Source organism: Thamnophis elegans, chromosome 4 (genome assembly GCF_009769535.1).
Source record: "Thamnophis elegans isolate rThaEle1 chromosome 4, rThaEle1.pri, whole genome shotgun sequence".
Taxonomy (NCBI): Eukaryota; Metazoa; Chordata; class Lepidosauria; order Squamata; family Colubridae; genus Thamnophis; species Thamnophis elegans.
The window spans coordinates 67,422,771-67,438,034 of record NC_045544.1 but is presented as its reverse complement, the minus strand read 5'-3'; the positions used below and the strand labels follow the sequence as shown (position 1 = coordinate 67,438,034).

General features: G+C 40.3%; 1 non-coding gene across 1 annotated transcript; it reads left to right on the top strand.

Annotated features, from left to right (window-relative positions):
* The first annotated feature begins 12,500 nt into the window (after positions 1-12,500).
* LOC116508550 lies at positions 12,501-12,607 on the top strand. The gene has a single exon (XR_004255366.1). It is a non-coding gene; the product is annotated as a U6 spliceosomal RNA (small nuclear RNA).
* Positions 12,608-15,264: the final 2,657 nt, after the last annotated feature.

Genomic DNA, 15,264 nt, shown 5'->3' with positions numbered 1-15,264 from the left:
CTGCTGTTGCTCCTGCTGCTGTTGCTGCGCGTAGAGAGGAAACGAAGCGAAGGTGGAGGAAAACGCCCGCCGACCTCCTCGCAGCCAACTCCGCTCGCTCACTCGCTCTTTGCGCTCCGTCGTTTTTCTCTCTCTCGCCAGAGGGGGAGCCCGCTTTTCCCCTCCTCCGCCTTCCTCCTCTTCGTGAAATGAGCGTGGCGGCCGATAGGGGGAGCCCGGGAACGTTTGTGCAGAAAGGCAGGGAGAAGAAGGCGAAAGAGGCTTTTGGGCAGGAACCGTTCAGGAGTTTTACAGGGTTGGATCGCGCGTCTTCTCCCCCCGCCCCCGGTAAAGTAAAAAATATATATTAATTATGGATTCCTGGAAGTCTTTCTGACTGTATTTACCCGAGGCAGCAAAAACTTGTCCCACTGTGGATAAAGTCATGATGTGAACTACTGTATCGCTGGATACAGTCCCCCTCGATGCTATAGATCGGTCATCCCCGGCGCGAAAAGGACTGCCAGCTTTGGCGGAGAAGTGGGCAGCGTGGAGCACAGGGGCCAGCCATCTTGCAGCCTCTAACCCCCTTTCTTACATCGCCCGGGGCGCCGTCTGATTGTAGCGCTCTATATATCGCAATTCTCTCCCGATTTAGGTGTAAGGTGGAGACACTCTCCACGTTGTTTTTGAATGAATAAAGAAGAAGAAAGGAAATGAAACTGAGTGAAAGCAGGATATCCATAGGTATGACACAGTTCATCACTTCTTTCCAACCAATGCAGTCCAGCCCTCTCCAGAGACGTTCATTGAAGATGCTTTGCAGCCCAAAACCTTTGCCAGATAGAAAGCCCAAGGTTATGGTCTTTGCTATCGAGCACAAAGGCAATGGAGCAGGACTGCTTCCTTTACCTGCCTGTTTTATGAAAATCCAAACGAAGGGGGGGGGGAATCTTTTTTTCTGACCTTGGGATCTTCCTATTTTTGATTCTTCTACCTGACACGTAAAGAAGGCAAAGCCAGGGGCAGCTGAGCCAAAGCAAAGGCAAGGTGGAGGTTGCCATAAGGACAGCAGTTTGTTGTATATAGGGCATAACCTTGCTAGAGTTTATGCCATGCAAGCTGGCAAGATGAACGGAAGAGGACAGTTATTTATTTCAGGTCTTAGTCATTGCAACGGGACTTGAGCAGGAGAAAATCCCAAGAGAGTCTATTCACTATTGAATGATTGTGATGATGATGATCGTGCATTTTGAATTTGGCACCCAAATCCAGTGAAATTTACAGCATTGTGGTTTATTTTTGCATGCTCAAGTTAAAATCCCAATACGCCTGTTTTGAACCCTTGGGAACCTTGTCCATATATCTTGTCGGCAGAGGAAAAACATCAAGTGTCATCTAAAGGAAAGACCATTTGCGGCTCGGTAGGGAGGATCCCTGACTAGCATATGCCTAATATGCCAGACAATTGCTGCATTCCTATTTCTAACCATTTTAAGGTTTGGCTTGAGAATAATGCAAATAAAGCAACTGCTCTGCAAAGGACGAGCCAAGGTAATCCAACCACCATCATTTAAACATGGCTAGTCTCATATGCATTCTGCTTGCATATAAACATGGAGCCTTTGGAGTCCACGTAATGATTTACATCCCTTGTTGCTTGGGGATCAGTAGAAGCAGAAAGACGCTACTCTGGTTGAGGCAATAAAGTTCACATAACAATATATTGAAATGCTATTCATGGAAGGACATCTTAAAAGTGAGAATGACCCTAGAGCGTCATTGTGCTCTGTCTTTCTCTCTAATAACCAGCTATGCATTAAGTGCAGCATCTTCTGCAGTTCTCTTTCAGCAGAGGCTTCTGAATGGACGTGGTCCTGAGCTTAAGAGAGGTTTGTGCCCTCCTCCTGATTCTTGGGATGTCAGAATAAATGACAGCATTGTGATGGGGACAAAAGCAGCATGAAATGAGGACTTAAAGATTATTGAAGGCACAGAAAATGCAGCTGCCTTTTTAATGTTGTCTCTCGTATCCTGCTTATAAAAACACGAACATGTGCACTCCGTTAATTTGAGATTTTATTAAGTTGCATATTAATGCATATTGCATTAATAAAACTCCTTTATTTAATTTTATTAAGGGTCAGAATCCATCCAACTCCAGTCTAGATGCTGGGGTATCAGAAAGGGCAGGACAAGATTCATACACATATCAATATCTCAGGCCCAAACTGCCTTGCGTGTGAAATTAAAGTTAGCATAATGGATCCTGAATTGTTCTCTTGAGATGAATACATTATCTCTCTTCAAATCTCACAGGCAGCTTAAGAGATACCATTCCAATGTTGTCTCATAGTCCAAAATCAGTTTATTGTTTTAAAGCGCGGGTAAGCTAAAGGGCCCGAGTACAGTACAACAGAAATGCAAATGAACAAGAAGACTAAAAGGGTTGTAACTCACAGCCCTGATGCATGATTCCAGTTAGGGATAGGGAATTTCTAAAGCACAGTTCCAGACCAGTCTGACTCATCTGGTTTACATGGCTTCAGAATGAACCTGCCTCTTACTAATAAAAACCTTATGTTCTGTGAGAAAGGAGCATAATCCCCTCTGTTTAGCTCATGACCTCTCTTCTCAAATCTAAGGCTTTCTGGGCAAACAACTTATTTTCAAAGTCTAAATTACATATCTGCAGTGTTAATTTCCCCATTATTGTAATCCAACTGTATTCAGAATGAAGTATCAGCTGAATTACTAATTTCATGGGCAGTGGTTTTAAAGCAATAAATGTAATGAATTACCACTATATTTTGCTGGCAACAACACTTTGTGTCACCTAACTTATAATATCTGAGAATACGAGGCTAATGGAATAGGCTAGTAATTTATAATTTAAGACCATGGATATTGTTTAAAGTGCTGGTTTTCAAACAGGAAGGGAAGAAAACAAGCAGCCACAATACATAGACCTTCTCAATAATTTATCAGAAGAAACTCTGCTTATCTTCGTTTACCATAGTCTTCTCTAGCCTGTGCCCTCCAGGTTTGTTAGACATCAACTCCCATCAGCTCCAGCCATCATGATGAATGGTGAGGTATATTAGATTTGAAATCCGGGGCAGGATTAGAATGGGAAAGTTTATACTAGCACCTGAGCAATATTGATTTGTTCTTTTGTACTTTTCACTGGCCTTATCTAATATTCAATAGGCTCAACTTTAGGGTCCCCATTTTCATCTATAGAGCACATATTTTAAGCTGATTGGAGTAAGATGGAAATAAATTCCCTAAGATCTCAAAGGTAGAACTTCAATATTTGTGAATCTTTAAAATAGTTCTCTTCAGCCTGGAGCCCTACTACTTGAATACTCTTGGTAGCTGAAGCTTCTAGGTTAGAGAAATTTGCTTCAGGAAAAGGGTATTCCTAAGCAGATAGACACCTGAAAAAGTTACATTGCTATTTATCCACTGTTTTCCCCATTATTTCTTTCATGAGTTATTGGGAGGGAATTAACTCTACAATAGTGACTGTAGAATTAATTCCCTGTAAGGGACACAGTGGCTCAGTGGCTAAAACACTGAGCTTGTCAATTAGAAAGGTCTGCAGTTTGAATCCTGCATAACAGAGTGAGCTCCCGTTACTTGTCCCAGTTTCTGCCAACCTAGCAGTTTGGAAGCATGTAAAAGTGTACGTTGAAAAATAGGGATCACCTTTGGTGGGAAAGTAACAGCATTCCATGTGCCTTCGGCATTTAGTCATGCCAGCCACATGACCACAGAGACATCTTCGGACAGCACTGGCTCTTCGGCTTTGAAATGGAAATGAGCATCACCCCCTAGAAGCGGAAACAACTAGCACATATGTACGAGGGGAACCTTTACCTTTTAATGAAATAAATGTTATCTTTTGGTCACATTTTGATGTCTGATGAGGGTCCCAGAGATTTTTATATTTTTCGATAGACTCGAGGAAGGGGCAACTCCTGGGATATTCTCACAGCCTGATTGGTCCAAAGACAGGGAATTTTCTTTTAACCTCCTCCTTTCTCTGTTGTTTCCCAGTTTCCTCTCAGTCTTTTGGTCCAAGCACTGCTTTTGGTTCCCAGAGAGAGTGAGTAAATTCTGCTATTTAATTCTGATTTGGTCTATTGGCTACTTTAAATTCCAAACCATTGAGCTGCAATCTTGCAGCAAGCCGAGGGAGAGCTAATTGGCATTCCGCTCTCTCGTGAATATTGGGAGCTCTGACCGGTCCCTGGAACTGCGGGGGTGTCAGGCTCTGTTTCGGCAGCTCTGCGGGAAGGACTACAGGCTAGAGGTGCTGATTGGGCTTCGGGCAGCTTTAATTAAGACAGAAGCAAATTCAAGCCGCGGCAGAAGAAAGAAAGCCCTTTTTGGCGCACGGAGACCTCCGGTAGCCATTTTAAAAGTGCGCATGTGAGGTGGCCATTTTCTGGCCCTGGCCTATCTGCTTGCATCGTGGTCGGAGACATCAAACTGCGAGGACCCCTTCTCCCTTGGTGGTTAGTGAGGGCTCAGTGTTAGGGGATGCCAGGACATGGGGTTTTCAGAGGATGAAGAGATGGTTCTCCCGGACCCTCCAGCCTTCCCCAATCTATTTGCTCCTTCCATGTTTAAACCTTTGTCACATAATGCTAGGAAGACCACTAAGGTCGGAACAGGGGACCCTGCCATTCCTCCATCCTAACTTGGTCATGTTCTCTAATACAGCGACCAACAAGGAGGAGGTCCCTGCTCCTCCCCTTTTTCTAGAGGTGGTAAAGAATCAGTGGTCTCGCCCTTCCACCTCTCCCAATCCCGGGAGCAACGACCGCCACTTCTACAATATGGAGCAGGCCTTTTCCCAGGCACTTCAAATGCCTAATGTGGAACCTCCAATAGCCACGCTTGCTAATGCCTCGTCATGATGACATCCCGCCCCAGTTAGACGCAGGTGATAGTCAGTTGGGGTAGGGGGCAGTGGGATGTTTGTCCCTGGTGTTTTCTGTTTTTTTGCCAGCATGTTTCTGGTCATGCGACTTTGAGGAAACTAGGAGCCAACAGGGAAAGGAGGAGATTAAAAGAAATTTCCCTCAGTCTTTGGACCAATCCGGCTGTGAGAATATCCCAGGAGTCACCCCTCCCTCTCGTCTACCAAAAAGAAAAGTTCAGATAAGGACCAACGTTCTTTCTATCACCATATGAGACTATGGGAAATCTGCCATGTTGGGTTGAGAACATTCAGAACAACAGAATAAGAGACCTTGGGGAACTTGCACTCCAAACCCCTATACCTGGGATGGCGAACCTATGGCACGCATGACATAGGTGGCACGTGGAGCCATTTGTCAGCGCACGCAAGGCATTGCACTGTCAGCTTGCCAGCACGCATGTGCACACTGGCAGCTGAGTTCAGCCTTTTTTAAAGCCATTTTTTGCCCTTCCCAGGATCCAGAGGCTTTATAGGAGCCTGGGGAAGACAAAAAGAGCCTCCCCCGTCCCACAGAGGCTTTCCAGAGGCTTCAGGAGCTTCCGTGAAGCCTCTGGAGCACAAAAAAACCCGGTCCTATGGGCAAACAGGAAGTTCGGGAATGAACGGTCAGTTTAAGCCCTCCAGAGGCTTCAGGGACCTTCAGAAGGCTTCCCTGAAGCCTCTGGAGGACTAAAAAGGACGCTACGAGCAAACCAGAAGTCCTGCTTGGTCAGAGGGTCAGTTTAAGCCCTCCGGAGGCTTCAGGGAAGCCTCCTGAAGGTCCCTGAAGCCTCCGGAGAGCCTCCAGGGGGATACCTGTTTTCGCCCTTCCCAGGCTCCTATAAACCCTCTGGAGCTTGGGGAGGGCGAAAAAAGCATGGAAAAATGGGGGGGAGTGCCTCTCTTGTGCGCATGAACACTGGAGGGGTCGCATATTGCATTATGGGTATGGCACGCCCGTGCATGCCCCCCCTGCACTCCCCCCTTATGACATTGCTGTCCTATACCATTTCAGACAAGAGGCTGTTCAGTCTTTTCTTAAAAACCTCCAGTGTAAGAGGAACCACAACTTCTGGAGGCAAGTTGTTCCACTGATTAATTGTTCTAACTATCAGGAAATTTCTCCTTAGTTCTAGGTTGTTTCTCTCCTTTGTTAGTTTCCATCCATTGCTTCTTGTCCTGCCTTCAGGTGCTTTGGAGAATAGCTTGACTCCCTGTTCTTAGATATACGAACACTGCTATCAGGTCACCTCTATTCATCTAGCCTAATCTACATCTTATTGCCTGTTATTACTCTGACTCATAAAAGTCATTATTATTAAAATTTCACCAGTTGTTAGAGCTTTGCTTTGGTTGAAAAAGCGTCTCTTCTTGAGCAGACTGTTTACTACCAAGTGGGATATAGAGTTTGGCTTGCTGTATTATTTCCCCCTGCTGTTAAGATATATTTTTTCCATGCGGAATATTTGAGTTGAAAAGTGGATTAAAACATTCAGATATATAAATGCTTATAAACACTTCTGTTCTTTCTGCTCACCAGTCCTTTCCAATAAATTTGTAGCTAATGTGTTCTCTTTATTTCTGCCTTAAAAGGCTAAAAACAACACGATGGTAGCTGAACCTGGAAGATGGGGAAAAATAAAACAGCTGAGAATAGGCCACTCACTAGCTCTGTGAAATTATCACATTTCAAAAATGAAGTCCTTCTTTGTTGGGTTTTCAAATACACCCCAGTTAAACCATGAATAAATTAATGGCCCCAGAAAACTGACATCATAAGAATGAACAGGTCCAAAGCTGATAATGAACTCTTAGAATCTTGGAAAAAAGGAAAATGGTATCCAAAAAAGAAATTAGCCAAAAATAAAGAGAGAAACAATGGGAGGTGGAAAAGGAAAACTTGGGGGAGAGCCATTCAAACAATCTATCGAACAGTGATAGGAAAAAAAATCAGAAAAAATGATATAAGGCATATAAAAAGAAGAAAAAGAGAAAAGAAAATCTTGGAATTGGAGATTAGTAGAATGAAATGAAATTAGTAGAATGAAATGAAATATTTTAAGCATGGCAAGAATATGTATCTAATTAAGATGTGTGTAAGCTGTATTAATAATTTTAAGTGCAAAGTAATTATGCTAAATGCTTGCTATATAAAAAGCTGAATTTGAAGACATGTTACTTGTAGAAAGTAGATGGAAAGGGAATGATAAATTTGGTTTATCTTTAAAGGGAAGAAAAATGATATTATGTATATAATAAAAATTAAAAGTTGGAAAATATGAGAAGAAAAGTAATATGGAAAAAATGGTAATGGAAATATAATGTAAAATGAATTATGTGTATGTGAAAATGTTAAAGGGGAAATCCGGACAACACTTTGTTCATAAAAGAATTTTTAATTATGTTAACAAAAAAAATAAAAAACTTTGTTTGGATAAAAAAAAGGAATTTTGGAGTTGAAAAATATCATTTAGATTCCTGAATTCAACCCTTTCCTCACTACTGGGAATCCAAATTAAATCATCCCAAACAGATGGATGCCTAGTCTCTTCCCAAAAATATCCAGCAAAGGGGAACCAACAATCCCCTGGGCTGTTAAAATTGCAAACTCCATGCAGAGAAGATAGCACATTTAACTACATTACTTTAGAAAATTTTGCACTTATTATATCACCATGGATACCTGCTGGGGGGTAACATATAAAGAGGACCAATTATGTTTAAATTAGCCACAATCCTGATATTTCACTTAAAAAAAACCTTTGTACATACCATGAAGTGAATCTATATAGTCAGATATTTTCTAGCCATTGTGGGGAGAGGGGGGGGGATCAAGCTTCCTCCTCCTTTTCAAAGCTAATGGCCAATAAATGAAGTTGTAGAAATAATTTATACTTCTTATTGTGTGTTCACTATTGATTGATGATCCAAAAAAGAATGAATGTAATCAAGAATTATAATAGAGCTGTAGTTGGACAGAGTATCTATTCATTCTTAACATTTTTCACAGGCTTGTTATGAAATCAGAGGTAGGAAATACACTGTGTTTTGCTTTTGAGGGTTAAGTGGATTGTAAAGGCAATAAATAAGCAAATAAAGACATTAGTGTAATTTCAATGTCTTAGCCTCAAAGCTGCTACAATCCTTCCAAAAATATCCCAAATGCACATTTAATATTGTAACATAGCACATCATCATTTAGAAATCTAAGACATCATTTTGAGAGGGCGTGCATCAGTTCAAGCTATAAACAGGTGAGGAGCTTTCTTCCCAGGTGGGTATCAATCCACTGCGAAACTAGTATTTGCAACAGTATTTATTTCTTCTGGTGATTTTGTTATATGGTTTTCTTGATTAAACATTTTCATACTGAGTGGATCCTGTTGTCTGACAAATGAATGCCAAAATGGTTCATTAACATGCTTGGCACTGAGCTGGATTGGCAACAGCATGGGCTGTGCAAATGCAGAACACTTCAAGTCATATTTTTAAAGATCAAATTAGGAGCCGATGACCTTCGGAGTGAACTTTAATTCTAAATTATCCTGTAGTATTTTCCTCCTATTATTATGATGATGTTAAATAGGCAGAACAAAAGAATCAGGATGGTTTATTATTTTGATTATTACTTGGAGCATTTACATTTTGTTGCATTTTTAAAATCAAACTACAAAATGAAAGACAATCTTCTCATACTCATACACATTTCTTGAGCATTAAAAACTATCCTAAAGTTGCAAGCTGTGAATGCTAACACTCTATTAAATAATATAAAAATGAATGTTAGGCTGTTTTCTGTGTGTGTGCCCAGATGACTAAGAAATATTTCCTGCTGGAAAGATCTTCAAAATATTGATACTTCACTTGATTCCTTAAAACTGACAATATCAATGTATACATAATAATATTTAGAAGTATTCTCATAGAATTGAATTTGGTTCAGAATCAGACACTATGGTTAGAGTCTAACATTGGACCAATATCACCGTGCACATAGAATTTTCTCTCTACACTTGCAGCCACTTTCACCCTCAGAATCTGCCCCAATGGGTTTTGAAGGTTCAGAGAAAACTTTTGGAGGAGGGCAATCATCACTCCACCCCTACCAATCGTGTCCTGCCACCTCCTTTTTTTTCTGATAGAGGACTGTCATGGGATTCCATCATTTGTAACACATTATACAAACACTTCCTGCTTAATGCATGATGTACAGAAAATAATACATGATACAGTGAGGACCTCAGTGCAATTGTTAAAAGTCTAGCAACTGGAAGCAAATACTGTCACTTTTGTTTCCCTTGCCTGACCTTGTTTTTTGAAAAAACTATGGCGATTCTCAGAATCAATGTGACATAGCCTTCCCTATTGTGTTGCCCTGAGGAAAGGTTGGCTTACTGATTCCATCAGCTGCAGCCAGCATGAGCAATGAAGATGTTGTAAGAGATGGCAGGAGTTGCAATTAAAAGATCTGAAGGGCATTGGGTTGAAAAAGGCTGATAGAGCAATGGAAGAATTAAGACTTGATTACTTGCACACAAATATGACTCACTTAAGGGCCGTGATTCACTTAACAACTGTAACAAAAAAGATTGTAAAATGAGACAAAACTCAAAACTCATTGATTAACAAATGAAAATGTTGGGCTTTTGATTGTCAGTGGAGGATTATCTGTAATAAGTAAATGTTACAGACTTGCACATTGTACCGAGTCATGATTTGTTCAACAATATTATTATGGGTTATTATTCACATAATAAACCACATTTTATAAATCATAGTGGTTGAGTTCACACAACACTGTAAGCCACAACCAGACAAATTGCAGTACACCTCAATGTAGTTTATGAAGCCAGCTGCTACTTTCCCACTTCTGGGTCTCTCAGAACATTTATACAACACCAGCTATTTTATCTCTTAAACTTAATCCAACCTACATTTGGGGGAGAAGGATTCTCTGAGTCGAATTGTCTTTAGTAAAGGTTTCAGTTAACAAGGAAACGTGCTTACCTTGTCATTTGCAAATATAGAACTTTTAGGAGTTACAGACACTGTAAACCACTGTGTTTTTTCCTCTTGACATCCCATACGCATGTACTGACCCCCCCAAATCTCTGAGTCTTTGAGTAATGAAACTTTAATTACATCCCTCACCTACACCTTCCATGCAAAAATCATAAGTCATTTATTACATTCCAAGATCCTAGCATTCGTGAAGGTAAATATAACTTGAAACAATCACAGTATAGTCCCACACCAGATAAAGCGGAGTGCAGGGGATTGATGCCATGTTTTCTTTTTGGGTGAAAGCACAAGTTGCTGAATCTCTCTGGAGAGAAGCATAACTGAGGCTCCTTTGCAATGGCTGATATGAACTTGATAATTTGTTGGGAAACAAAGCAATAATTCTTTCCAATAGGAAGATACTTTTTCCTTAAAGCTTCAATGAATGAGCAGAACCTTCCTGATAAAAGTTGGTCACATGAGAATTCAAATGTCTATGGAGATTCTCAATCATTCAAGTAATGCTTATGTCAGGGTTTCAAGTAACACCCCCAGAGTTGCTAATTTTTTTACTACTGGTTTGGACGCACTCGCAACACTTCTGCGCATATGCAGAAGCTTCTGTGCATGCACAGAAGCATCTGGGCAGGTGGGCAGAGCCTCCCGCTGCAGCAGCTACTACCGGTTCACCCGATCTGGGCTGTACCAGCAGCAACCCACCTCTGAACACCTCTAACAAAAGAAGTTTCTTCAAAGTTCCATTTTATTAGAGATGTCATATTGGCACATCTGGGAAAACTCAAATCTGAAAGCTTCCAGGTTTTCCCCACCCAAAAGAAAGTTCAAGCCCCTGCCCAGCACCCACATGTCCATCACATGTTCCAATGAGGTATCGTCCAGGCCAGGAGTTACCTCCCAGTCATCGCAGCTGGAGGGCCAGTTGACCTTGACTTTCTGAGAAAGAATGTTATTATGGCAACCTATCACCCACACTACCTATCACCCCCTCCCATTTTCCCACAGTAGAAAATGTGGCAGGCCTGAAGCCCAAAAAATAAAAGATGGCTTCCAGCTCTGGCAGCTTGTCCCAAGCTTGTTACTTGTTCCAGCTTGTTACTTTTCCAAAAAACAGATGGACTTTCTTAGTTTTTCCCTTGAAAATGTTTTAGTTTTTCCCTTGAAAATGTTTTGTTTCTCATCTAAGAATTGAAGAAGCTTCATGGGTGAAAAGCAAAACATTTTCAAGGAAAAACAACAAGAAGAAAATCAAGTTGCCTTTCGGAAAAGCACCTTTTGGGAAATCAGGATTGAAAGGAAAAGTGAGTTTCTGCACTTTCCAATATCCCAGCATTGATCAGAAATCAACTTAATGGCCCAAATCAATTTAATGGCCCAATGTTGAAAAAATAATTGGGGCCAGTGCTGATACCCCAAAGCTGCAAATCACCAATCTGAAAATGTCCAATATTTATACTAAAAAATTATGAAGTTTTACCAAAGCATGTATATATATATATACACACACACACACACACGCACGCACGCACATACATATATATATATAATAGCCCATGGCTCATAATAAATGTATGAGATCAGTTAAAGGTCAAATTTGGCATGCCATTAAATAAAGCATTATATTCTTATTTCAGTAGTGCTGTAGAAACTAAAAAAGAGATCCTATAGCTCAGCCTCTTCATCATTTGTCTAGTAACTCTAGTTGGATCCTAGATTGGAGGCTTCAAACATCAATGGTCTCATGACAAACCATAGATTTGCCTACATTTTCCTTACTTTTAATGCTGAATTCTTAAATTCTGTAAGGACAGTTGAAGAAGACCTTGGATCCAGCAAGCAATGATAGAACAGTCTATGACTAGTATAAAAATGTCTTTTCTGATTCTTTTGCTGATCTTTAAACACAGCTGGGTCTACAGTCCAATGTTATCTTTTGATCAGAAACTATATTTCATTCCTTCATAATATACATGTTTGATATACATGCTAGGAACATAAATCTATAAAATGTTCCTGGAACCCATGGTTAACTGGACAGTTCTGCCATTTGATCACATGTATTAAAATAGGCAAATGTTCTTCAAACTTTATGCCATTTAAAATGAAACAAAAATATTCATGCAGTCTATCTGCTTGCTGTTTAATATATTAATGATGGATAGCTTAAGCTCAGATCCCTATTCATTGGTAAAGCTCTGTGGGTGGCTACATCTGTTTCTCATAGCCTATGGCTCATAATAAATGTATGAGGTCAGTTAAAGGTCAAATTTGGCATGCCATTAAATAAAGCATTGTATTTAATATACATATTTTAACATGCAAATAATAGTCACTGTATGTTTTTAAAAAAGCCATAATTATCAGGAGTCAAGCAGATGGAAAGGGCTGATGAACTCCTTTGAAGTCCCTCTTTTTTTTTTTTGCATTTAATTAGAGGAAATCTAATTAGTGCGAATTGGCTTGGGATTACAGGATGATATCCAAGCCATTCAGAGGGCACTGAGTTGGGTAAAACTATTTTAAATTGTCTGTGCTTGCTTTGGCAGCACATATACTAAAATTGGAATGATACAGAGAAGATTAGCATGTCCCCTGAGCAAGGATGACATGCAAATTCGTGAAGTGTTCCATATTTTTTTTGAACCTTACAACGGCAGCAAGACTATTGATGACGCAGTACTGGAAGAAGGAAGAATTACCTACTATTCAAGTATGGACACTAAAAGTAACAAACTTAGCAGAGATGGCTAAAATATCAGCATAGCTTAAGGACCATTCAGATGAGAAATACAAGCTGGAATGGAGAAGATGGATTGACTATATTCAGAACAAATATGGGACTAAGAAATTCCAGATAGCTTATGAGTGAATGAGCAAGGAAGGATACAATTTGCTTAAAGTTAGCTGTACAAAAGAGGAGTTAAAGTACAACTGTGGGATGATGCTAAAGTCTGTTAGCTTATTTTAGAATATGGATGTTAATGTTTATATCCTGTATTTGCTCTGGGAGGTTGTGGGGGGGGGGTTGTGGGGGAGTTTGGGTTTGGGGCGGGAAGGGAGGCATATATTCGTAAAACTTTTTTCTTTTAACATTTTCAATTAAAAAATTGTTTGATTACTTGTTTAATCTGCAGATTCTATATCCATAAATGCTGTTCTTCTTCAACCCCAAGGATTTCTATGGAAAATACCCATGACTTTTAAACGAGGCCATTATCCTGTTAAAGAAATCTTTGTTAATTAAGCATTCATGCATCTAAACATAAATTAATAATTTTAAATATGTATTTAATTTTCCTAAAGTCATTATATACTATTTTATTGTTGTGCTACGACAATGTTTACATTAGTACATTAGTATCAGCCATGCAATCATAATACATCAATGTTCCTTTCATTTGATTCCATTTCTCATGTCTAAATTGGGCCAGTTGATGGTTCAATCCACTTTCTTCACCTCTCTTATCTTAGTCTACCCTTTCTTTCACTTTTCTGATCAGCTAATAACGGGATACAAATAGGCCATAGTTGGACTCAGAAAGAATGTAACAGGATGCTGAGAATAAATATTGATTGAATATTTATGATGAAATTATACAGAGAATGCAATTATACATTTCATATCACTTTCCACATGGAACATTTTGTCACTTGGGTATTATGCTGGGATCTCAGAAGCAAAACATCTGAGCTGATTTTCTTCTGGCTCCACTGCAGTGCAATTCATATTTAGTAAGTTTTGTGCTACCAAACATCTCAAGGCTTAATGACAGACCATTTTCCTATCAGCAAGGATTCCTATCTAGTGTTACCCTACCTAAACTTGGACGACTTGAACAGTTCTACCAGCAAACTCACCCTTCATGCTTCTGGTCAATTTCTAGATAATTTCACAATCCCTGTAAAAGATAAAGCAAAAGCTTGATTTTCCCCATTTATGTAAACCTTGCGTCCATATTCTTGTCTCAACCACCTTCTCCATCCCTGAACTCAGATGAGTTATTAGATTCTCCCCCTTGTCACAAACAAGATAATTTGTAAAATCCTAATTGCTTTCGCTTTCTCCACAGTATATGCAATGGGAAACTTTAGCACAGGTAAAGTATTTGTTTTTGCAATTATCTGGAAGCTGAATGAAGTCAGCAATCATAAATACCTTTACTAGGTAAGTAACATCTTTGAACACATTGAGGTTTATTTCCAAGCAAATATGCATACTGCAGACATTGGTAATGGCACACAAAACTCCATGAATTCAGTCTTTGTTCCCAACAAGTGCCCCTCCCCACAGCATCTCCTTAAGTCTCAGTCCTCAGGTGTGTCTTGTGAAGAGGGGTGGGGTGCTCTCCTCTCGAGTTGTCAGGTCAGTCTGTGCTGTTCCCGCCTCCTTTCCACTCTCTGTGCTCAGAGATCTGGAGGGGGTGGTCCTTGCTCCTCACCTGAGCTTCATCGCTCTTCATCTCCACTGCCTGCCCTCTCTCAGTCATCCTCCCCTGTTCCTCTCTCCTGGCAAGCTGTCCCAAGCCCAATGGACCTGTTACTGTTATGACACCCAGGACTGTGTCACCCTGCTCTTCCCAGCATTCCTCTAAAGCCAATGGGGCCAGCCCCTTGACCTCCATCGGCCCCAGATCTAGCTCGTCCTCCTCCATGGACTCAGGCTCTGACAAGGCCATGACAACAGGCATAGGATCTACTTGGGGGCCCCCGCTTTTCCCAAGAACATCTAGCCATCCCACATGCTCCCTCAGGAAGGTCATGCTCCACCTTTCTTGTCATAAAGGCGCTTTTTCCAAAAAGCCAGTAGACTTTCTAGTGTTTGCTGGTTGAAACATTTTGCTTCTCCAATCTAATATAATGGATTGCCATTTGCCAACTATGCCTTTTGGGTTACCAGCAAGCAGTGAATGGATGAAGAATAGGCATTCCATTCTACAAATGTATAACATTACATTACATTAACTTTTTCTTCTTTTTAAGAAAAGTTTTTAACAAATCATTTTTTAAAAAACAATTGGATCTGAGGGTTTGTCCCAAAAGATTACAGCTGTAACCTCAGCCAGCTTTAGTGAATACATTTGGTTGAAAGATAATTTGCACATTGAATGGATAAGATAGAAATAATAATTTGAAACCCAGCACTATAGCCACTGTCCCCCAATAGACTAGGAAAGCTCCGAGGGAATTACAAGAACTTATTTGATGTTCTTTAGCTTCTCCATGAAAATAATGGGATAATAGTTATGCAAGCTTACATTTAATGGAAAGTAAAGATACTCAATTTAAATCCATCT